Source organism: Lagenorhynchus albirostris, chromosome 1 (genome assembly GCF_949774975.1).
Source record: "Lagenorhynchus albirostris chromosome 1, mLagAlb1.1, whole genome shotgun sequence".
NCBI lineage: Eukaryota > Metazoa > Chordata > Mammalia > Artiodactyla > Delphinidae > Lagenorhynchus > Lagenorhynchus albirostris.
The window spans coordinates 67,829,577-67,854,378 of record NC_083095.1 but is presented as its reverse complement, the minus strand read 5'-3'; the positions used below and the strand labels follow the sequence as shown (position 1 = coordinate 67,854,378).

Here is a 24,802-nt window from a genome sequence, read left to right as displayed (position 1 = left end):
TTCCTTTAGGTGTAAAGTTACGTTGTTTATTTGAGATTTTTCTTGTTTCCTTAGGTAAGCACATATCACTATAAACTTCCCTCTTAGAACTGCTTTTGCTGTGTCCCATAGATTTTGGATTGTCATGTTTTCATTTTCATTTGTCTCCAGGTATTTTTTGATTTATTCTTTGATTTCTTCAGTGATCCATTGTTTGGTAGCATATTGTTTAGCCTCTGCATGTTTGTGGTTTCTGTAGTTTTGTCCTTGTGGTTGATCTGTAACGTTATAGCATTGTGGTCAGAAAAGGCGCTCAATATGATTTCAGTTTTCTTAAATTTATTGGTACTTGTTTTGTGGTCTAGAATGTGGTCTATCCTGGAGAATGTTTCACGTGCACTTCAATGTGTATTCTTCTGCTTTTAGATGGAATGTTCTATAAATATGTATCTATTAAGTCCATCTATTGTAATGTGTCATTAAGGATTGTGTTTCCTCATTGATTTTCTCTCTAGATGACCTGTTAGCAGGGTGTTAAAGTCCCCTGCTATTAGAGTGCTGCTGTCAATTTCTCTCTTTATATCTGTTAATATTTGCTTTATGTATTTAGGTGCTCCTATGTTGGGTGCACATATATATATATATATATACAACTGTAGTATCTTCTTCTTGGATTGATCACATGATCATTATGTAGTGTTCTTCTTTGTCTCTTGTTACTGTCTTTGTTTTAAAGTCTATTTTGTCTGATATAAGTATTGCTACTCTGGCTTTCTTCTTTTTTCCATTTGCATTTCCTTTGTCTTTAAATATGTTCTCTGCTTCTTTCTCTCTCTTCTTCTTCTTCTGGTGCCCCTGTAATGCAAATGTTAGTACTCTCTTTTTTTTTTTGTTTGCGGTATGCGGGCCTCTCACTGTTGTGGCCTCTCCCATTGTGGAGCACAGGCTCCGGACGCACAGGCTCAGCAGCCATGGCTCACGAGCCCAGCCGCTCCGCGGCATGTGGGATCCTCTTGGACCGGGGCACAAACCCGCGTCCCCTGCATCGGCAGGCAGACTCCCAACCACTGAACCACCAGGGAAGCCCAAATGTTAGTACTCTTGATGCTGTCGCAGAGGTCTCTTAAACTGTCCTCATTTTTTTAAATTCTTTTTTCTTTTTTCTGTTCAACTTAAGTGATTTTCATTACTCTGCCTTCTAGCTTGGTGATCCATTCCTTTGTATCATCTAATCTACTGTTGATTCCTTCTAGTGTATTTTTTTAATTTCAGTTATTGTATTCTTCATCTCTGTTTGGCTCTTTATATTTTCTAACTTTTTAAAAAAATCTTCTAACTTCTCACTGTATTCATCCAATATTCTCCCAAGTTATTTGAACATCTTTATGATCATTACCTTGAACTCTTTATTGTGTAGATTGCTTATTTCCACTTCACTTAGTTCTTCTTCTGAGGTTTTATCTTGTTCCTTCATTTTAAACATATTTCTCTGTCTCCTAATTTGCTGTTTTTATTCCTATGTATTTAGTAATTTAGTTATATTTCCCCTCCTTGGAGAAGTGGCTTGTTGTAGAAGATTTCCTATGTGTCCCAGCAGCACAATATCCTCTGATCATCAAAGCTGTATGCTCTAGGGATGCCCCCTATGTGAGCTGCATGGATCCTTCTTTTGTGGCAGGCTGAATACTGTGAGCGGTCTGGTATGCATGACTGGCCCCTGGTCTAATTGCTTGCCAGGCCTTGCCTTGTGAGACAGCTGATGGCTGCTAGTGGGTGGGTCCAGGTCATGGGGTGGCTGGCTGTAGAGCCCAGAGGGGTCCCAGGACTAGCGTTGGCCCACTAGTAAGTGGGGCCAGGTTCTAGGGTGGGTGGTTGTCAGGGCAAGGGTCCTGGATCTAGTGTCAGCCTGCTGATGGGCAGGGCTTGTTCCTGACATGGCTGACTGTGGGACCTGGGATGTCCCAAAGCTGGTGTCAGCCCACTGATCAGTGGGGCTGGATCTTGGGGTGGCTGGCTGAGGGGTCCAAAGTGTCTCAGAGCTGGTGTCAGCCTGCTGGTGGGCCCAAGGTTCCTGGGGCTAGTGCCTGCCCACTGGTGGGTAAGGCTGGTGCCTGGGCTACGGCCCACCCACTGGTGGATGGAGCTGGGTCCTGCCATCTCTGGCTGCAAGGCCCTAGAGGTCCCAGGACTAGTGCCGACACACTTGTGTGTACAGGTGGGTCATGGTCCCTTTAGTGGGCAGGACTGCATCCCAGGGTGCTGTGGGCTCAGGGGGTGTTAAGGCAGCCAGCCTGCTGGTAGGTGGGGCTGTGTCCCCACCCAGCTAGTTGCTTGGATTGGCCTGAGGCATCCTAGTACTGGTGCAACAGGCTGGTAAGCAGGGCCGGGTGCTGGCACTAATAAGCTAGAGGGATGATTCCAAAATGGTGCTTGCCAGCACCAGTGTCCTCATGATAGAACAAACTCCCCAAAACAGCTGCCACCAGTGTCTGTGTCCCTAGCATGAGTTCCAGTTACCTCCTGCCTCTCCAGGAGGCTCTCCAAGATCAGCAAGTGAGTCTGACCCAGGCTCTTTTCAAATTACTACTTCTGCCCTGGGTCCTGAAGCATGTGAGATTTTGTGTATGCTCTTTAAGAGTGGAGACTCTAGGGACTTCCTTGGTGGTCCAGTGGTTAAGAATCCGCCTTCCAATGCAGGGGATGTGGGTGCAATCCCTGGTCGTGAAACTAAGATCCCACATGCCACGGGGCAACTAAGCCTGCACGCTCTAGAGCCCATGCACCACAACTAGAGAGCCCACATGCTCTGGAGCCTGTGCGCCACAACAAGAGAGAAGACTGTGTGCCACAATGAAGAGCCTGCACACTACAACAAAAGATCCACACGCTGCAACAAAGATCCCACATACCTCAACTAAGACCCGATGCAGCCAAATAAATAAATAAACAAATAAATATTTAAAAAGAGAAAGAAAAGAGTGGAGTCTCTATTTCCCATAGCCCTCTGGTTCTCCTGAAAGTAAGCGCCACGTCTTCTGGAGGATCATCTTTTCAGTGCAGGACCCCTGAGCTGGGGAGCCCGATGTGGGGTTTGGACCTCTTGTTCCTTGGGAAGAACATCTGCAATTGTAATTATCCTCCCGTTTGTGGATCACCTGCCTCAGGGTATGGGTCTTGACTATACTGTGTCTGTGCCCCTCCTATCCATCTCATTGTGGTTCCTTCTTTATATATTTAGTTGTAGAAGATCTTTTCTGCTAGATTCCAGTCTTTCTCATCAATTAGTTGCTCTGTAAATAGTTGTAACTTTGGTGTGCCTATGGGAGGAGGTGAGCTCAGGGTCTTCCTACTCTGACATCTTGGCTGCATCCCTTCATTTATTTTCCTAAAGCTGCCATTAACTTGGGATCTTGAGAAATCGTTCTTAGACTATTCCACCACCTACATTACCTGATGTCATCTTTCCAAGTCCTGTTCCCAAGCACAGGGTGGTTATATTTAAGTCTAAGTATAGACTTAAGTCTAAGTACCAGCCTAAATTCCCAATTGCGTTATTTTTCATCAGTTGACTTCACAACTTTAGTGTTAATTAAACGTAGCTGTTTTTGTCCTTGTGCCTTTTGTTTCTAAAAGCTTTAGCTTTTTAAATTTATTTATTTACTTTTGGCTGCATTGGGTCTTTGTTGCTGTGCACGGGCTTTCTCTAGTTGCAGCGAGCGGGGGCTACTCTTTGTTGTGGAGTGCAGGCTTCTCACTGTGGTGGCTTCTTTTGTTGCGGAACACAGGCTCCAGGTGCACGGGCTTCAGTAATGTGGCACACAGGCTCAGTAGTTGTAGCTCATGGGCTAAGAGCACAGGTTCAGTAGTTGTGGTGCACAGGCTTAGTTGCTCCGCGGCATGTGGGATCTTCCCAGACCAGGGTTTGAACCCATGTCCCCTGCACTGGCAGACGGATTCTCAACCACTGCGCCACCAGGGAAGTCCCTAGTTTTTTGTGTTTCTTTTAAACCAAAGCAAACCCATTCTCTAAAAACAGTTTTATGTAAATATGCTTTCATTAATGTAGTGATTATCTGATACAAATGGACTTAGGCGAGAAAAAGGATGCCTGAAGGTTTATAAAGCACTAATAACACTAAAACAATTGTAAAATAATTGAAGCTCAAAATTCTGTTTGAGTTTATGGAGTAGTTCTTTACAACCAGAATTGTGTTGTAACAGGAGGAAATTAAAGTATACACTTTATTAAGCTGTCATCTTCCAGTACTTACTATCATTATAGTTTGTCACATTTTAGAAACTGCATTACTGTTACACATGAGAAATTAAACTGAAGCTTATTCCAACTCCCTCCTAAATGACGTCTTAGTCCATTTGGGCTGCTATAACAAAATACCATGCTAGGTAGCTTATAAGCAACAGAAATTTATTTCTCAGTTCTGGAGAATGGAAGTCTGAAAACAGGTTGCTAGCATGGTCAAGTGAGGGCCCTATTCTGGGTTGCAGACTTCTTGTTTCCTTGCATGACTGAAGGGGCAAGGGAGCTCTATGAGGTCTCTCTTATAAGAGCACTGATCTCAGTCGTGAGGGCTCTACCCTAATGACCTAAGCATCTCCCAGAGTTCCCACCTCCTAATACCATCACACTGTGCATTAAGATTTCAACATATGAATAGGGAGAGGGACACAAATGTTGAGAACATAGCCGACAGTGAAGGAAAACAGCATGCAAAGACAAAGAGAAAAGATGAGATAGACAAGAGCTCGGAAGCTAGAAAGAAAATGGATGATGATACTGATTTAGCAGGCCAAAGACAGTATAAACTTAAGCTTGGAGGAGGAAGCCCGTAAGCAGCAAGTTGGTTCTGACTCGCCCTCAGAACCCCTGATAGGCTTGGGAATTAGAAGCACCTGGAACTTTGCAAGTGGTACAGTATAAGGCTAAGGACTAGAGAATCTGTTGAAGGATAAGTAGCAATGAGATTCCCAGATCTCCTCCCCAAGGAGCAAGATGAGTTCCTTTCTCCCACCCTGGCAGAAATTATTCTCTGGGGAAGTTAAAGCTAGAAAACTCCAGTCTTGGGAGTTTTCTCCAGTCATCAGAAACTGCTAAGGGCAGAGATGCCATAATTAAATCAGAGAAATTAACTAAAAGTCCACACACAAAATTGTAAAACCCATAACTCCCCTCCCCCACTTGACTCCCAGAACATTGGCAGCAAACTTTATAGCCTCCACCACGAGAAATTGGAAGTGACCAGCCCTATAGAAACTGTCTCTTAAGGGCCCCTCAAAGAAAGGGTCAATGCACACCCTACTGTCTTACTCCAGTCAGCAAACGCCAACCACAAAATTTAGAACATCCTGTCAACATTAGAGTGCATCCTTCTCATGTGGACAACCAAGGAGCGTTTGTCAAAATTCTATGACTCTTTCAGGGCCCTCTCAAATGTTTTTTTCTCTTTCTCCATGAGGTTTTCCCTGAGCCATCAATTTAATGTGACATGAACTATAATCTACCTTGCTATGTAGTTATTCTGTTTCAACACTTCTCAGATGAGTGCAGGTACATGTCCCTATATCGTTACCTCCTAAACAGTAACTTAGATAGCCCTGTTTTCCTCAAACTTAACATGTCCAAAACTGAACCCATTATTCTGCCTTCCAAACCCAAGTTCCCTCTCTCACCAAGTGACACTTCCATCTACCCCATTACCCTTGTCAGAAACCTAGCCTCTCATCTTCTTCTTCATATATAATCTTTCAACAAATTCTGCTCATTCTACTTTCTATATGTATCTCAAATACATCTCTCTATCTCCAGTCCCTTACTGAAAATACTTCAGTGGCTCCCCATCTCACTTAGAATAAAATCCGAACTTCTTAAAAAGCCTGATGATACCCTGGTTTCTGCCTTGCTTTTCAGCTTCAAAGACCCCACACTCTCTCTAGAAACAGAAACTTTGCAAGACTTCTTCCCTCTACTCAGAATGTTTTCCCCTCCTACTCCTCTGGCTAACTGCTACTCATCCCTTAAGTCTCAGAGAGGACTTGCCCCACCAGAGTATATCAGGTACACCTATTATCCTTTTGCACGGCACCCCATACTTTCCCTTTAAAGCATTTATCTTTTGTAGCTAATATGTATACTGTAAGATTATTTATTTAATATCTACATCATCTATGACTCTGCAAACTCCATGAAAGTAGGACTATAGGTGTTTTGCTTGTTATTGTATTCCCAGCACAGAGCATAGTCTATAATAGGCTCTCAAACATTTGTTGAATAAACAAGTGACTATTCATTGAATGAATTGATGATTTGTAATTTACTTGAAAGCCCAGTGCCTGGTGAGTACAGGAATGGAAAAAAATCATCAAGCAGGAGAGACATTATCAAAATAGAATCTTTGCTGCATGGCAACAGAATGGATATGAAAAACAAAAGAAGATTGAAATATGGATCTTAGGTCCTCTGATGACTCAGATATAAGTGGGCTGGGGAAAGGACAGGGCCACTGAAATAAGTAGGAAAATTAGAGGTGTTGTTTGGATAAGGAGATAGTTAATTTAGACATGTTGAGTTAGAGGAGCTAATTTCATCTAGGTTGAAACTGTAAGCAAGTAATTAGCAATATAGATCTCTAACTCTGAAAAGAGTCTGAGATTAGAGATACATCCATCTTGGAGTCATTTTAATGGTGTCAAATACTCCATCTACAGTTCGTTCGAGCAGATATATACTCTCAGTGCATCCTGGACTTAACTTTTGTATATCTTCTCACACTTGCAGTAGCTTGTTCAGTGCTGGTCTTCCCCCCACTCAGCTATAAGTTCCATAAAGACAATATTGCTCTTTTCTTAGGAAAGACCCACTAGACTTCCAACAGTGTAGGGACTCTGGGAACAGAGTAATCGGGAAAGGCAGACCTCAAGTTGTTGAATGGAGAAATGCCCCTTTTCTCCAATGGCAGTGATGGCAACCACACTAGAAAAATTTCTGTTTCACAGTGGCCCAGCACTGTTCCACCAAAGCAATGAACAAATTATTTTAAAGAATTTAGTTGGCTTGTAGACAGTTGTAATTAAAATTTGTGGTTCTCATTCGAGTAGCTTCACTCTGCAACTTGCACTTACAACTGCAACTGCAACATGCACTTCTACTAAATATCTACCTCAATCTACCCTAATATGAAACAGATTATCCCACTATCTCAGGTATGTTATAGATGTAAATTTGCCACTTTTGAAAGTGCTTTAAAGCTTTGAGATACAATCTGATGTGCAGAATCCTAGAAGGCTTAGACTTTGAAAGTATCCACCCATAGAGGTCTGCTGAGATCTTCTCCCTCCATTTCTTACTTAAAAAGATTTATATCTTGTCAAGGTCATTAAAATTGGTTCTGAAATTCAAGTTGCAGACTATTTGATTGTGTTTATGGATACAGCTCAAAGAACTTCCCCAGAAGTTCCCCAGGGGACAACAGACAGTCTTTATGATTAATACATCTGCTATTTACAGATAATATGGTAACACTGTGACCTTATTTTTTTTTTACCAACTTAAAAAAATATTAATTAATGTATTTATTTTTGGCTACATTGGGTATTCGTCGCTGCACGCAGGCTCTCTCTAGCTGCGGCGGGAGGGAGCCACCCCTCGTCACAGCACGTGGGCTTGTCATTGCAGTGGCCTCTCTTGTTGCAGAACACGGGCTCCAGGCGTGCGGGCTTCAGTAGTTGTGGCTCGAGGGATCAGTAGTTGTGGCACGTGGGCTCAGCAGCCGTGGCACAGGGGCTCAGTTGCTCCGCGGCATGTGGAACCCTCCCGGACCAGGGCTCGAACCCGTGTCCCCTGCATTGGCAGGCGGACTCCCAACCACTGCACCACTAGGGAAGTCCCGACCTTATTTTTAAATTATTTAATTTGATGAAAACATATCAACATTATCTCCCTTTATTAATGATTCTGCTCCTTGACTTCAATGAAATTCACTGAAACATGTGCTTGAAGCATACAGGCACTTAACAAGTATTTCCTAAAATGAACTGAGAAGTACTGTGTTACATCATTCCCCATTAATGGGAGATAAAGTAATACAGAGCCTGCCTTTAAACAAAAATCCAAGATTGCTACCATTAACAGTAATACAGTGCTGATCTACTTCTCATTCTGTTTTACTTTTTGTGAAGTATACTATATTGTGAAACCTATATGCCTAGTTGTTTAGTTTTAGTTGAAAAACTAAATTATATGCCTACATTATATAAATTATTATATGCCTATTTATATAAATTATGTAATTGTTCATACGGTGGGTTATTACAGAATATTACCAATTCATTATTTACAAAAAACTTCTTTTCCAAAGAGTTATATAAAACACACATGGAATTACTCCATCTTTAGTTTTTCCCCCCACAGTATAAATCATTTTTCTCTGCCTAAAATGTAACTATCTCTCTAGCAGGTTAATCCCAGGAGGTTTAGCAACTGCAATTACTACATTTAAATATTCCGCATATCTGTCAAGACCTAAAAGAATTCCGTGGTGTCAGTTTAAATGTAAATATATATAATTCTAGTTAATCATCACTTAAGGCAGTTTTGAAAACCACGTTACTTACTGCTGCAAATTTCAATGTTATGTTGTGTATGTTGTGCAGTTTGCTATATTGCAACTCTCTCTATTGATTTATTGGTTAAGAAAATGTCCATACTGATTCTGCCAGGCATAAGTGTTCTTTTTATACAGAAAATACATAGTTTCTCACCGAGGTAAACTTGTCAGACTCATTTCATCTAATCGTTGAAGAGAAAAGAACACCAGAAAAATCACTTTGTGCTTTACATAGTGCTCAGAGTGAGGTGGGAAATCTCATATAAATACAGTATTTCAAGAAAATGCTAGCAAAACATATTACAGGCTTTTCATTTGTTTCCTCTGCTTCTAAAGGAAAGCTTTATATTTACCAGTGACCATACTAAAGGTCAATAGCTTTCATTCTTCTTTTGCCTTTTAATGTAAGTGCAGATTTTGTGCATTTTGTAATTTCATCTTATACACAGCTTCAATGACCCTGCAATGAAAATCAAGCATTTTGATGGTATAGTAACTACAGCTACATAATTTTACACTGGGATGGGTTATAGGCTTGCTATACTTACCTTTAAGTTACATTTGTTCATGTGTCTGTATTTATTTATCCTACTTGAATAGCCCTTACGGTGAAGATAAAAGTGTAATTATTTTTACAACAATGAAAGATTCAGGGTGCCAGAACCTAATATCCTAGTGCCCAGCAACCAGTGAATAACACTTCAAGGCTTTTAATCTCCATGACAACCTACCTTGCGTTCTTCAATAAAATACCACTTTGCATGCATACAAACATATTCTTTATGCACACAGTCTACTTGTTAATAAATATCACCTGCATAAACACCAAAAAATAACCCTTCCTTTTAAATAACTCTGAGTTCTCCCTATAAAACTAATTAATTGAACTGAGAAAGAACTTAATTTATATCTTTACATCTATAGCACACCCACACAATAAGCCACCAAAAGATTTTCTGAAATAGATGTTGAAACTGATACCTTCTTCGATGTGAAATGCTACAGAGACACTACCCCCAGAAGCCTCTTGGGTGTTGTATCAGTAATACTTTCTTGTCGTGAGTAGGTAATTTCACTTTAGAGCTAGCTGTTGCTGATGTTCTAGCATGGGGAGAAATATGCTTCTATAGACTTAGGATTTTCTGTTTATTCTCTCAATTGTTAAAGACAACTCTTTAAATTTTAGGGTAAGACTGACAGGTTTGTTGATTGCTCTGGTTCTTTTTTTTTTTCTTTAATTGTTTTGGTTCTTGATGTCTCCTTTAGGGCACAGTTTTTGTTCACTTTGCTCCCTATTAGTTTTTTACAATCAAGAATAGATCAGGAAGAAGTGGAAGAGAAAACCTGAAACTTTCAAGGGGTGATTTCCTCTGCCCACGTTACTTAAAGGTGTCAGGGTGAAAGATAAAGTAGTATCTAAAATGAGATTTGAGTGTCTCTGTTGATTTGGTTTATCCACATCTCATTTTTCAACAGAAACAGAACTGGTTTATTGCATAAAACCTTACTTTTTTAAAAAAATTAGAATTCTAAGGAGGCTTCTGCAAAGATCTTTGAAATCAGAGAAACTGATACTCACAATGTGCAGGCCATTGAAAGTTCTGACCAAGATAGATCACAATTTTTTTTTTTTTTTTTTTTGCTGTACATGGGCCTCTCACTGTTGTGGCCTCTCCCGTTGCGGAGCACAGGCTCCAGACGCGCAAGCTCAGCGGCCATGGCTCACGGGCCTAGCCGCTCCATGGCATGTGGGATCTTCCCGGACTGGGGCACGAACCCGTGTCCCCTGCATTGGCAGGCAGACTCCCAACCACTGCGCCACCAGGGAAGCCTGATAGATCACAATTTACTTTTTAGATGATGCTCTGCTTTCTTATGAAAATTATTTCTCCTTTCATGTCTCTGTTTCCTTTTTTAAATGGTTTCTTTACTCTCTTGCTTACTTAGCAGACTAAGGTGCTGTTAATTACTGTACAGATCATATAAAACTCTTAGTATATTCAGAAAAAAAATTTTGAATATAATAACCCCTATCTAAAGAAAACACTTTAAAAGATACTATAGTCTCAGCTTCTCTAAACTAAGATGATGTGGAAGCAAAGTCTAACCATGGCTCCTCCTGTCTAGATAATTTCAAATAGGTTGTGCTCATCACGTCCATGAACCACTCATTTTGCCTTTACCTGCACAGGATGACATGTCTATTTTGCTGTCTTTTCTACCACAATGGCAGTATCTTCAGTATCCTGAAAGCTCACTCTACTCATTATCTCACTACTCATTATCTCCAACAGCCAGTGCAGAATCACAAAAGCAGTTATGCAAATACTCTAACAAACTCTAGCAACCATTTTATTAAAATAAATCAATTCATTGTTTTCTTTGGATTTTACAAAACAACCAATTTCTGTCATATTTCTTGTTTTACAGTATAACTGGATTGTTTTTCCTGAATTGACTGATGATTTTGGCATATAAAAAGACTTTCAAGTGTAGGAATTATTATATGTTAATGGCAGACAACCAGGCCACCTGTTTTTTCAGGGTTCTGAGAGCTTAGACAAATAGGCACACTTTATAAAATATCATGAGTCTAGTATTGTTGGGATTTGGGTAGGTCTCTAACAATGTTTACATGACAGCACCTTCAACTGGTCTTTGACCTCCTTGAGAGTCAGCACTGTGTCTAAGTTCAAAACAGTGTCTACCACGTGAACATATACATCACAAATGTCTGTTTAATCTAACCAGATTAAATTCCAAGTGAAATCATTTTCAAGCACAACATTCTCATCATTAGGTTCTGGCACATTTCTTGCTTGGTATTGAGTTAGAAGTCTGCATTTAGAATTAAAATTGGTCCACTTAAGCAATTTCCAATCGCTTTGATTAGTGCATTAAAGCTGAGTATCAACATTTCTATTTTTGTGTCTTTAAATATTGCTATGAATAGTAATAATGCATCCTCAGCAATGGTCTCTCTTTCCCTGACACTACCGTGGTGAGAAAAGCACTACATGGTAAGACCCAGTAACTCTGAGTGAGAAGAAAATACCAGTTCTCTCACTATTTTTAAGTGAATGTAATTCTTACAAAAATATGTCCACCAAAAAAAGGTTTTATAGGCACAAAAGCCTGAAAGAAACTACGAAAATACCATGTGATTTACCTTCTGCCTTCAGGAAAAACAAAACCAAAACCAAAAACCCAGCATTCTATTATCTGAAAAGTCGTCCGAGAAGGAGGCTATAGGTAATTAATTTCATCACACATTCTAGTGATTCGAAACACTAATATGTAACTCAAATTGCAAATAAAACTAAAACATAAACTTACCTTTCCTGGTTTAACCCTCACTAAAACTAGTAAGATTTCTTAGGTAAGGAACAAAATAATTCTGAGGTCTCTTTGTGGCTTTGTTTATAGTGAGCCAAAGAATTGAGAGCTGCGATTGCTCTTCTCATGCCAGAATTTGCTACCGAATCAGCCAGCATTTTAATGTTTTCATTTCCAGTGAGCTATTCACCAAGGTCACTTGAGATTGAGTTTTACCAAAATGAGTGATGTATAAAGGCAGCCCTGCCCCAACTCTTGAGTCTCTATGGACTTTCTAGTTGTTGTTTATAGAATCAACTGACTACCCTTTCAGCTCATATGGAGATGCTGGTTGCCTGTACTGGTAAGTAGACTCTCTAAAGATAAAGCCCTGATTTTTTTTTTTTTTTAATATTTTGGCCAAGCTGCTCGGCATGCTGGGATCTCAGTTCCTCGACCAGGGATCAAACCCGCCTCCCCTGCAGTGGAAGTGCGGAGTCTCGATCATTGGACCACCAGGGAAGTCCCAGGCCCTGGTTTTTAATGTTGCCAATTTTCATGATGTAAATGCGCCCACTACAGGCAGATTTCAAGCTACCAGCATGAGATCACTGAACAGGAAGTTGAGAAGAGATGCACATAATCTGCTCCTTTGATCCAGGAAAAGCAGTTCCAGCACATCACAACTGGTTGCTGAGTATGTTTTAGGGATTTTTTTGGTCTGATTATAAAGATAATTGACACACAACATTGTAAAGCAATTATACTCCGATAAAAAAAAAAAAAAAGCAAACAGAAGCTGTTGGAAAGGCCTATTTGCTTACAGAAATTTCCAGAGAGAAAAAAGTGAGGCCTTTGTTTGCTATTCTTTTCAAATACATACATCATTCGTCATTCAAACTCGGGATCAAATAGATACAAATATATTTTCAGATAAACCACCTCCTCTCCAAACTCTTGCTACTGGTACTATTAGAAAATCAGGAGTCAAAACAGATTTGTATAACACAGTATCTCTCACTGTTCAACCTTGCTATTTAATCTCAGAAATTTAAACAATTCAGATAATGAAAAAAATAATTTAAAAATTAAAAAAATAAAGATAATTGGCATGCTAAATTGGAAATGATTAATAGTAAAAAGAAATGGAGGAAATAGCCTAGAATTCTAAAAGCCAGAGATACTAATTAGTATGGTATGTGGTACCAGCACCTACTACAAGTAACCCTTATGTGGAATTCTAGAATATCTGGGTTTATTTCAGTATACCTTTCTGGAAACCATAGAAATTTCAGTATATGTTCAAACTGGAGTCATTCCTAATGGGAACATCAGAAAAAGAAGGATTTGGAACTCAAAAGGAAAATTAAACATATTGGCTAAGAATTAGTACATGATTTAGCAATGAATTCTTAGCTAGCTAAAGCTGGAAGAAAATAAACTCAGAAATTAGAACTGTATTCCTGCATCTGTTAGCTCAAGGGAACTGAGGATGAAGGAAGAGCTGAAGACATGTGCTTTGGCAAGATATCATTAAGCCAACCATCAGATAACCTTGTATATTGAGGAAGAGGTTTAAAAAATAACCAGCTAAGCTGAATTAATTAAATAATAATGGCCCAAAGATTTTTCCATCTCAAACATCCAAATAGCTATGGATCTCTTTTGGTGTCAACCAAAAACATGACCCTAGAAGTGGGAGTTGACAGTTCTGAGTCATAATATCACAAAGGCATTAAGCACCGAAAAATTTAATGCTTCTTATTATGCATATTATCTGCAACATAGTACTAATTTACACGTATTTTGTAAAAGAACGTAGAAGAAAGGCGATCTCGAAGAGCAAGAGTGGTAATAAAAACATTATTACAAATTCAAGATATGTAAAATGAAATTGATTTCCTTATTTATGGTACTTTTTAAAAATATTTTTAAAAATGAAATTCAGAAGCATTTACAGATGATTCTTTCTATGGCATAACCTATAATTAAGTTTCACTATGGAGATTTTCAAAAACTTAATTTTTATCGTTGAACATTGCTTTTACATATTTGCCTTAAAATATACTCTTTCTTTACTCATATGCTTTTATTAGTGAAATGATTCATTGATTATAGAGTATCTCTCTAGACCTATATAGGTTGATCCTGGCCCATTTTTATAAATAAACATTATTATTGAAGTATAACATGCATAGCGAAGAGTATACAAATCACAAGTGTCAGTTCCATGATTTACCACAAAGTAAACATCCATATGAACGGCATCCAGATCAAGAAATGAGAAGTTTATTCAGCATTTCAGAAGTCCCCTTGTGCCCTCATCCAGCCCTATTCCCACCCTCTTCCCAAAAAATAATCACCATACAGACAACAAACATTATTTTTTCATGTGACTGGCTTTTCATTCAGTATTTTTTGTGAGGGACATCCATATTGTTGTACATAGAAATTTTTCATTTTCATTGCTGTGTAGTATTCCATTGAATACTATTTCTATCACTGTTTTTACCCAACATATGTTTTATGCTTATAGGTTGCCTGGTATGTATTTTTTCCATCCTTTCCTTGCAATTTATTTCTGTCTTTTTCTAAAGGCTTATCTCTTATAGACAGTATATAATAGTATGTTGTTTTTTTTAACCAGTCTGACAATCTTGGCTTTTTAATTGGAGTATTTAGCCCAATAATGATATTTAATGCTAGACCTTAATCCAACAATATTTAGTATAATTATTCATATGCTTGAACTTAGATGTATCATTCTGCTATTTGTTTTCCAGCTGTAACTCTATTTCTAGGAATATGCATCTTTAACTCACCACATCCTATTTAGAGTCAATATTATACTATTTCATGTAAAATATGGGAATCGTGCAACAGTATATTTCCATTTGCCCTCTTATCCTTTGTACTATAGTTGTTATAAAAGGTAATAATACAGAAAGCAATATTATAATTTTTGCTTTTAATGTCTTTTAAGATTTTTATTTATTTTTATTATTTTATTTTATTTTATTTTATTTTTTTGCAGTACGCGGGCCTCTCACTGTTGTGGCCTCTCCTGTTGTGGAGCACAGTCTCCGGACGCGCAGGCTCAGAGGCCATGGCTCACGGGCCCAGTTGCTCCGCAGCATGTGGGATCTTCCTGGACCAGGGCACAAACCCATGTCCCCTGCATCGGCAGGCAGACTCTCAACCACTGAGCCACCAGTGAAGCCCTTAATGTCTTTTTTTAAAAAGAAAATACATGTAGCCTTTTATATATAGTCAAATATTTATCATTTCTAATGCTCTTCATCTGTTCCTGAACATACAAGTTACAACTGTGTCATTTCCCTTCAAGCTAAAGAACTTCCTTTAGCAGTTCTTATAATGCAGTCTTATGGTAGCAAATTCTCTGTTTTTATCTTCAAACGTCTTTATTTCACCTTCATTTTTGGTGGATAGTTTCTCTAGATTTAGAATTCTTGGCTGAGCCTTTTTCTTTTTCTTATTTCAGTGCTTTTAAGATGTTGTTCTATTGTCAGCTGACCTCAGTTGTTACAGATAAGAAGGTAATGAAGTAAGAATGCTTATTGTTGTAAAACATGCTTAATGTTGTTTCCCTGAATATAATATATTGTTTTTCTCTGGCTACCTTCAAGATTTTCTCTTAATCTTTGGAGTTCATCAGTTTAACTATGATGTGCCTTGGTATGGTTTTCTTTGTAATAATTCTTTATGGGGCTTGTTGTCTCTTGGATCTGCATGTTCATGTTTTTTTTTAATTTTGTAAGTTTCAACCATTAAGTCTCCAAAGTGTTTTTTTGTTAGTGTTTTTTCTGATTCATTTTCAATTCTCACCTTCTGGGACTTCAATTCCACGTATACTAGACCTCTTGATCCTGTCCCACTGTCTCCGAGACTCTATTCATTTTCCTGTAATATTTTGTTTTCCCCTAATTGTTTCCAAATTAATAACTTCTACTGCTCTATCTTCAAGTTTACTTACTGTTTTTTTTTCTGCTATCTCTAATATGTTGTTAATCTTATCCAGTGAATTTTTTATTTTAGTTAATGTATTTTTCAGTTCTATAATTTTTAATTTAGTTTTTTTTTTTTTTGGTTTCTAGCTCTCTGCTAAAATTTCCCATTGTTAATTCATAATATTTTCCTTTAAATTTGTATTTATTTATAATAACAATTTTTAAATCTTTATTTTTTAAGTATCTGAATCATTTGGGGACTAGATTTTAATAAGTGCTTTTTGTCCTAACCATGGATCACATTTTCCTATATCTTTGCATATATTGTGTTTTTTATTGTATACTGGACATTATGACAGCCATGTTGTAAAGACTCTGGATTCAGTTATATTCCTCTGAAGAGTATTAATTTTGTTTTGACAGGTAGTTAACTTGGCTAGACTTAAAATCCAAACTGTATTTCCCTTATATGGGCAGCAACTAGAATCTCTTCCCAAGTCTTTTATCTTCCAGCTGCTGCTTTTTCACCAGGCTTACCAGGGTCTCTCTGAGGCAGGTACAGTTTAGTGGTCAAACAAGAGTTTGGGTGAAATTTATACACAGATTATGAGATTCATTTTCTCTGTAGCTCCCTCTCTTCCAGGATTTTCCCCCTGAATTTTCTAGCCTAGAACTCTATTCTTTTTTATTCCAAGCCAGTAACTTTCTGTTACCCAGAACCTGGTGCAGATTGGGATGTACTCTCAGGCAAAAAGGTGCATACTTACAAATCTCACTGATTGCAGTTCTATCTTTCAAGGATAGATGCCCTCTAGTATCTGAGTGCTTTGTTGTTCCCCAGTGCCTTCAAACAGTTAGGGGTTTTATTATATTATGTATATAGTATAATTGTTATCTGCAAGAAGGTTATTCTGGCTGACTTACTCTGCCATTTCTAAAAGCCTACATCTAATATATTTTCTTACATTCTGTTTTTTTCAGTTAATATATAATTTGTCTTTTTGCAAGGCTATTTACGGTGTGATGTGCTTATATTCTCTGATAGGTATATTCATCATATCTGTTGGTTATTTGAATTCAGAGCCTTTAATGTGATCTTCACGTAAGAAATGTGAAGCTCTCAAGTCATAACATTTTTCTCTGAAGTCAGCTCAGTCTGTAAAACCTGGTAAAGCATTATTAGAAGGTAAAAAAATCACTCATTTTATGTTATAAAGCCAAATTGAGTCTTTCAATGAATTCAACTTTTAGCAATATACTTTTTTGATTTAAAAAAATTTATTAAGGTATAGTTGATTTACAATGTTATATTAGATGTACAACATTGTGATTCAAAATTTTTATAAGTTATACTCCATTTAAACTTATTATAAAATGTTGGCTATATTCCAAATGCTGTACAATATATCCTTGTTGCTTATTTATTTTATACATAATTACTTTGTATCTGCTAATCCCCTACCCCTACCTTGCCCCTCCCCCATTCCCTCTCCCCAATGGTAACCACTAGTTCTCTTATCTATTAGTCTGTTTCTGTTTTGTTATATATAGTCTTTTGTTTTATTTTTTAGATTCCACACATAAGTGATAACCTACAGTTTTTGTCTTTCTCTGTCTGACTTATTTCACTAAGCATAATACCCTCTAAGTTCATTCATGTTGTTGCAGATGGCACAATTTCATTCTTTTTTATAGCTGAGTAGTATTCCATTGTATGTATAAACTACACCTTCTTTATCCATTCATATGTTGATGGACACTTGGGTTGCTTCCATATCTTGGCTATTGTAAATAATGCTGCTATGAACATTGGGGTGCTTTTCAAATTAGTGTTTTCATTTTCATCAGATATATACCCAGGAGTGGAATTGCTGGGTCATTTGTTAGTTCCGTTTTTGGTTTTTTTGAGGAATCTCCACACTGTTTTCTGCAGGGGCTGCACCAATTTACATTCCCACCATCTGTGTATGAGGGTTCCCTTTTCTCCACATCCTCACCAACTCTTGTTATTTGTCGTCTTTTTGATGATAACCATTCTGACAGGTATGAGGTGATATCGATGTGGTTTTGATTTGCATTTCTCTGATTATTAGCAATGTTGAGCATCTTTTCATGTGCCTGTTGGACATTTGGTTTTTTTTGTTTTGTTCTAAGTAATTAATTTATTTTTTATTATTTATTTGGCAGTGTCAGGTCTTAGTTGCAGCACATGGGATCTTCATTGCAGCACGCGGGATCTGTCATTGCAGCATGCAGGCTCTTCATTGCAGCATACAGGCCTCTCTCTAGTTGTGGTGTGCAGGCTTAGTTGCCCCACGGCATGTGGGATCTTAGTTGTCTGACCAGGAATTGAGCCTGCTTCCCTTAAATTGGAAGGTGGATTCTTAACCACTGGACCACCAGGAAAGTCCCCTGTTGGGCATTTGTGTGTCTTGTTTGTCTATTCAGGTCTTCTTTCCATTTTTTAATCAGGTTATTTGTTTTTTTGATATTGAATTATATGAGCTGTTTATGTCTTTTGAATATTAACCCATTATGAGTTGTATCATTTGCAAATGTTCTCCCCCATTCGGTAGGTTGTCTTTTCATTTTGTTGATGGTTTCCTTTGCTGTGCAATGCTTTGAAGTTTAATTAGGTCCCATTTGTTTATTTTTGTTTCTGTTTCCTTTGCCTTAAAAGATAGATCCAAAATAATATTGCTAAGATTTATGTGATAGAGTGTTCTGCCTGTTTTTTTCTAGGATTTTATGGTTTCAGGTCTTACATTTAGGTCTTTAATCCATTTTAAGTTTATTTTTCTAAGGTGTGAGATAATGTTCTAATCTCATTATTTTACATGTAGCCATCCAGTTTTTCCAGCACCTCTTGCTGAAGAGACTGTCTTTTCTCCATTGTATATTCTTGCCTCCTTTGTTGTAGATTAATTAACCATAAGTGCATGAGTTTATTTCTGGACTGGGCTCTCTATTCTGTTCCACTGATGTATGTGTCTGTTTTTGTGCCAATACCATACTGTTTTGATGACTCTAGCTTTGTAGTATAGCCTGAAGTCAGGGTGCTTGATACCTCCGGCTCTGTTTTTTTTTTTTCCCCTCAAGATCGTTTTGGCTATTTGGGGTCTTAAATGTTTCCATACAAAGTAATATAATTTAATTATTTAATTCATTAAATAATAGTATGTTTATAGTCGCAATCAGTAACTAAACCATTTCCTTGTTTTTCTCATTAAAATTTTTTTTCATTCCTCTGATTTTAAAAAATTGATTTTTGTTCTTCTACTCCATAAATTTATGGAGAAGTGTTGTGTTTTTCTGCTTTACTTTTACAGTCCTCAGCCAGTTTTGGCTTAAAAACATTCAGTAGTGTTTTACAGTTTTTGTGGGAACAAGTTCACTTTTCCACAGATCACACTGAAGTTTGTTCAAGGAAGATTTAGCTAAAGTTTCTTCATTCAGTTATTCATCAAATGTTTATTATATTTAAGGCACTGTGTGAGGCACAAGGGATACTAGAATAAATAAGACACCGTCCAGATCCTCCAAAGCCTCATAGTCTATTAGGAAAGATAGAGAAGTAATTTAAAATAGCAACAAATTAAAATGAGTGCTACTGGTGATAAATATAAGAAGAAATTATAAATTCACAGGAAGGATTTAATTAGGCTTAGAGTGATCTAGAAAGTCTACTTAAGGATCAACAATAGTACATGAGTTTGAAAGATGACTGTGCTTGCCAGAAGCAAGAACTCAAGGAAAAAACATCACAGATCCAGGGCACTGCAAGTACTTTATCATAACGGAACACAGTAAGGAAGTGCAGAATAACAGAAAATGAGACTAGAAGAGTAGATGGGGCCAAAAAAAAAAAAATAATGCCCTTGTGAATTATACTTGATATACAAGTATTATATCTGAATTTTATTCTGTGGATTATGGGAAGTCAGTGCAAAATTTTAAGCAGGAGTAATGATCATATCTGAGTTTTTGAAATATCATTCTGGCTGCAGAGAGGAGAAGGATTATGTCAGAGGTTGGCAAACTTTATCTATAGAGGGCCAGATCATAAATATTTTGGGCTTTGTGGGCCAGGCAGTCTCTGTCACAACTACTCAGCTGTGCTGCTGTAGCATAAAAACAACAGTAAACAACAGGTAAATAAATAAGGATAGCTGTGTTCCAATAAAATATTTTTTTAAAAAACGGGTAACAGACTGGATTTGGCCCATGAGCTATATAGTTTGCCAATCCGTGAATTAGATGATTTGTCCCAAAGCAACAAGATCAGTTAGGAAGTGATTGCAGTAATCCAAAGAGTGATAATGAGAGCTTGAACTGAAGCAGTGGATATGAAATTGCAGAGAAGGACATGATTCCAGAAGCATTAAGAAGATAGAAATGTCAGACTTGATAACAAATTGGATGTTGTGGCTGAGGGGGCAGAAGTCGGGGAGGACTCCAGAGTTTATAGTTTTAGTGATTGGAAAGATCATGTTGCCACCAATAAAAATGGAAAAAATAAAAGGTCAGGAGATTCAGTGATGCAAAGATTTCACCAGGTCATGAGTTATAGTTTTTTTAATTGTTGCAATACAATAAGTATTTTTAATCACAAAATATGTAATAAACATGTTTAATATAAAATTATATTTTTTCCACTTAATCTGTAGACTATTCTGTTCTAGGAAATTAAGTCTGCTCACTTAAGCTGTAAATGAACTCTCTCCCCAGTCCTGTATAACTTAGGTTCCCTTGATAAACAGAAAACTTTAGACTCTCTTGGCCTAACTTTTTCTTTTCATACTGTTTGAGATAAAGAATACTTCTAGCAGTTTCAAATCTACTAAAAACGTGTGAAAACACTTTCTCCTACACCTTGTAGGCCCTGTTTACACAAAATGCTGAATTGATGGACCATAAATCTCACCCAGTTGGCAGTTCCCAAGTTCCTATATAACACACTTGATCTCTATTGCTTTAGTATGAATGAGTATCAGATCATGTGAGAGGAGAATATGTGTGGTGTAAAAACTCAGAGGATAGGGGCTTCCCTGGTGGCACAGTGGGTAAGCATCCTCCTGCCAATGCAGGGAACATGGGTTTGATCCCTGGTCCGGGAAGATCCCACATGCTGCAGAGCAACTAATCCTGTGCGCCACAACTACTGAGCCTGCGCTCTTGAGCCTGTGCGCCACAACTACTGAAGCCCATGCACCCTAGAGCCCGCACACTGCAGCTACTGAGCCAATGTGCTGCAACTACTGAAGCCCGCGTACCTAGAACCCATGCTCTGCAACAAGACAAGCCACCGCAATGAGAAGCTCACGCACCGCAACGAAGAGTAGCCCCAGCTCACCGCAACTAGAGAAAGCCCACGCGCAGCAATGAAGACCCAATGCAGCCAAAAAAAGAAATAAAATTTTTTTAAAAAATTGAAAATAGTACACTTGGTATTAAGAGGGATATGAAAATAAAGTAAGAATAGTGTTTTAAAAAATAAATAAAAACATAGAGGATAAAACTCAGAAAGAAATAAAGCTCTGGAAAATAAATCATTACCCTATGTATCCTACTTATAGTGATTGTAATTTATAGAAGTCAGTTGTCAGTAACTATAAAGCCAGCTGGTATTATGTCCATCCTCGTTTCTTCTCTTGCTTTTTTTTTTTCTGTTCTCTGTTAGTTCCTTTCTTATTTCTCTTTTGCCATACCTTTCTTCTCCTTTTCAAGTTTCACTCTCTCTCTTTTCATCTTCTCATCATCTTCCTTATTTCTAGTCCTATTTTTAACTCCCTTTCTTCATCTAGTCAAACACATGTTTTTGTGAGGAACTATCACAACTTTTTTTAAAGTTAACCTTCATTAACTAAGCGTTCCTTTTAAACTGGAGAGAGACAAAGACAGATTGATGGAGAGAATTGTTTTCTGATTTTTTAAACCTAAAGCATGCTATATAATGAGAATATACAATAGAATACTACTTTAAGTCATTTTATGAGTAGTATATAAGGGATACATCCAGGGTTGGTGGTGCCTAAAGCTAAATAGTACAAAATTAAGTATGAGAGTAAATAATTACTTTTAACAAAAGCAATCAAAACACACTGAAAAATTTTTAAAGATTACAAATACTATATACATCTCAAATACCAGAAAAATAATGTAATATTTTTGTGAATTAACTATGTGACACACCTCTATGATAATTTCCCACCCCCCCATCCTTTGGCTTCATATTCTTCGACTCCTTCTTCAAATGGCAATGAGTTTACAATATTCCCTGTAGAAAGAATAATAGTCCAGCTACAAGTTTGTGCCCTAAAACAGGAACATGAAATAAGTCCTATCTCATGCAATTCCTATTAATAAAGAAGAAAATGAGTAGTACATTTGCAACTGCCTCTGCTCCATTATCAAATACGTTCCTGACAAGAGAAAAACTCCATTTTGATTGGAGTCTGATTGGAGTGAGTAACAAATCCTATAACTTTTTACATACGATGATTGGAAGAATTTTCCTAAGATCAGTTCTAGTCGATACATTTCCAGCATATTACTGGTGGAAGACTTCCATGATAATTCCAAGCAGAGGGGAAACGTTGCAGGCTTAGAGATAGGGCACGGAAGGACTCTGAACAGTGCTTACTCATCTAATTAATATTTCAAAGAAAGTTGATAGCAAGAAATTGTACTGTCCTGATGATTTACTGAAAATAGTTTACCAGGAGCAACACGCTACTGAGAATCTACTAAACTTCTCAAAAAGCAAACCATTTTCATTCTGAGGAAGGTTTTATTTTTTACATTTTTTTAGAAACTGCTTTTTTTCCGTCAACCTATTTCCATTTTAAGAGTTTGTAGAAGAACAGCTTAAGACCACTCAGTGGCTGTTCCTACTCACTCAGTGGCCTGAGCAGTGGGAGCTGCAGACCAGTCTTCAGTGGGGAACTGCTGAGTAGGCACAGAGGGCACCTGCACACCTTCAGACCAGTCTGCCACTTCAGGTTGGGCAGCAGTGAACTCAGGAGCTAGAGCGATCCATTCACCCTGAAATTCCTCCTTGGTCACAGCCTTCTCAGCTGCCGCCTGCTCTTCCTTTTCAATCTCTTCAGGATCTCTGTAGAAGTAGAGATCAGACATGACCTCCCATGGTTGTTCACAGAAGATGGTGCCACGCATGCGCAGAACTTCCCAGGCAAGCATCCACCACATCAAGCCCACTGAGTGAGCTCCCTTGTTGTTGCTTGGGATGGCAATGTCCACATAACACAGAGGAGAGTCTGTGTTACACAGAGCAATGGTAGGCAGGTTAATGTAAGAGGCCTCTGTGAGAGGCTGGTGGTCAGCCCTGGGATCAGTAATCACCAGAAATCTTGGCTCCCGGAAGGCTTCCTGGATATGGTTCGTGAAGGTTCCAGGAGTGAAGCGGCCAGCAATAGGAGTGGCTCCAATGGCAGCAGCAAACTTCAGCGCAGCTCACTCGCCAGTATTCCTGGAGGATATGACACTGACATCAGCTAGGTTTTCAATGGCAACAATGGCATGAGCTGCCAACAGAAGCTTCTCCCAGGTTCTCTTCAGATTTATGATGTAGATGCCATCACTTTTCCTTTTGTAGATGTACTGTTCCATTTGGAAGTCAAGGTTGGTGCTACCTAAGTGGGTTTCTGCTGCAAGCAATATGAAGACATCCTCCTCCTTCATTTGCAGGACATCAAGGGCTCCAAACATTGTGAACGTTTCCATTTAAGTTACGACGGGAATCCAGAACAATGCCGTATGGACCCCTGTCTGGGTAGTGGGGAAAGGAACAAGTTTTTGTTTTTAGTGGTGTTCTGATGTCAGCAAGATTTGGGAAAACAGTCTCCAGTAATACCAGGTTAACAAACTTTGCCTATTTCCCCCCTTTCCTTTGAAAATCCTGCTGACAGGTAACAATTATCAATTAGTGCACACCAAACTCTAAATAACTGAGAAGAGCATTTCTCAGTCTGTGTTCCTTGGAACACTAGTTTCCAGCAATGTTAGTCATGTTATATGAAATGCTGCACGCTCTCTCTTCTTTGAGTGTCAAAAGACATATTTGTATGTTAAAGACTCAGTGAATTTTGCATAGATAAGCCTATTTAACATTGTTTAACGAGGTTTTTCCCAAATGTGTATGACTGTGGAATCACACACACACACACACACACACACACACACACACTTACTTGTGGGGTTAGGGGGGCAGTTAGTGAAATAGCTAAAAGAGTATTCTGTAGTTTGGAAAATGCCCTCTCCCAAAGAAATCAAAACCAGAGCTAAAAGAATGAGACTTCAAGCCTAGAATTTTAGGTGAATGGAGACAGTAGGCATTTTATAGCTCCTAAAATCGTATCAGTAGGCAGTCATTTGTCATTATTCAATATAAAGACCCTGATCAAGGCTATTGCTATGTCAGTAATTGTAAAAGGATATGTCCAGTAGTTCAGTCCATCTGATTTCCCAGGCCTTGTAAATATCTGCTTCAATGTGGTACACAGAAAAGCTGTAGCAGATTGGGCATATTTTGAGCCACAGGCAAAATATTCTAAGTTCAAGCATTTATTGAATTTTACTTGCCAGTTTTCATGGCATGTGTGATATTTTTAGCTGACTAGTGATAGTCATTCAATCCAACAATATTACACATTTTATATGAGAAATGAGCTAGTATATTGACAAAGACTCTCTCCTTGACCAAACTTTAGTCAGGCTCCCCAGAACTCTCTTCTTATGTAGGTCTAGACCTTTGGACTTCCCTGTCTATCTTTATATCACCCAATTTTAGCAAAAACCCTGTTTAGTCAGTTTTGCAGGAATCTCCACCCTCAATAACTGATCAAATTCCTTATTCCGCCATCTTCCCCCAGGGGATATCTGATCACCCTGGCCTACCTT

The 24,802-nt window shown here is 38.2% G+C and overlaps 1 pseudogene; it reads right to left on the bottom strand.

Moving 5' to 3' along the window:
* Window positions 1-22,750: 22,750 nt before the first annotated feature.
* Window positions 22,751-23,623, bottom strand: LOC132530603 (small ribosomal subunit protein uS2-like; annotated as a pseudogene).
* Between the last annotated feature and the right edge of the window lie 1,179 nt (window positions 23,624-24,802).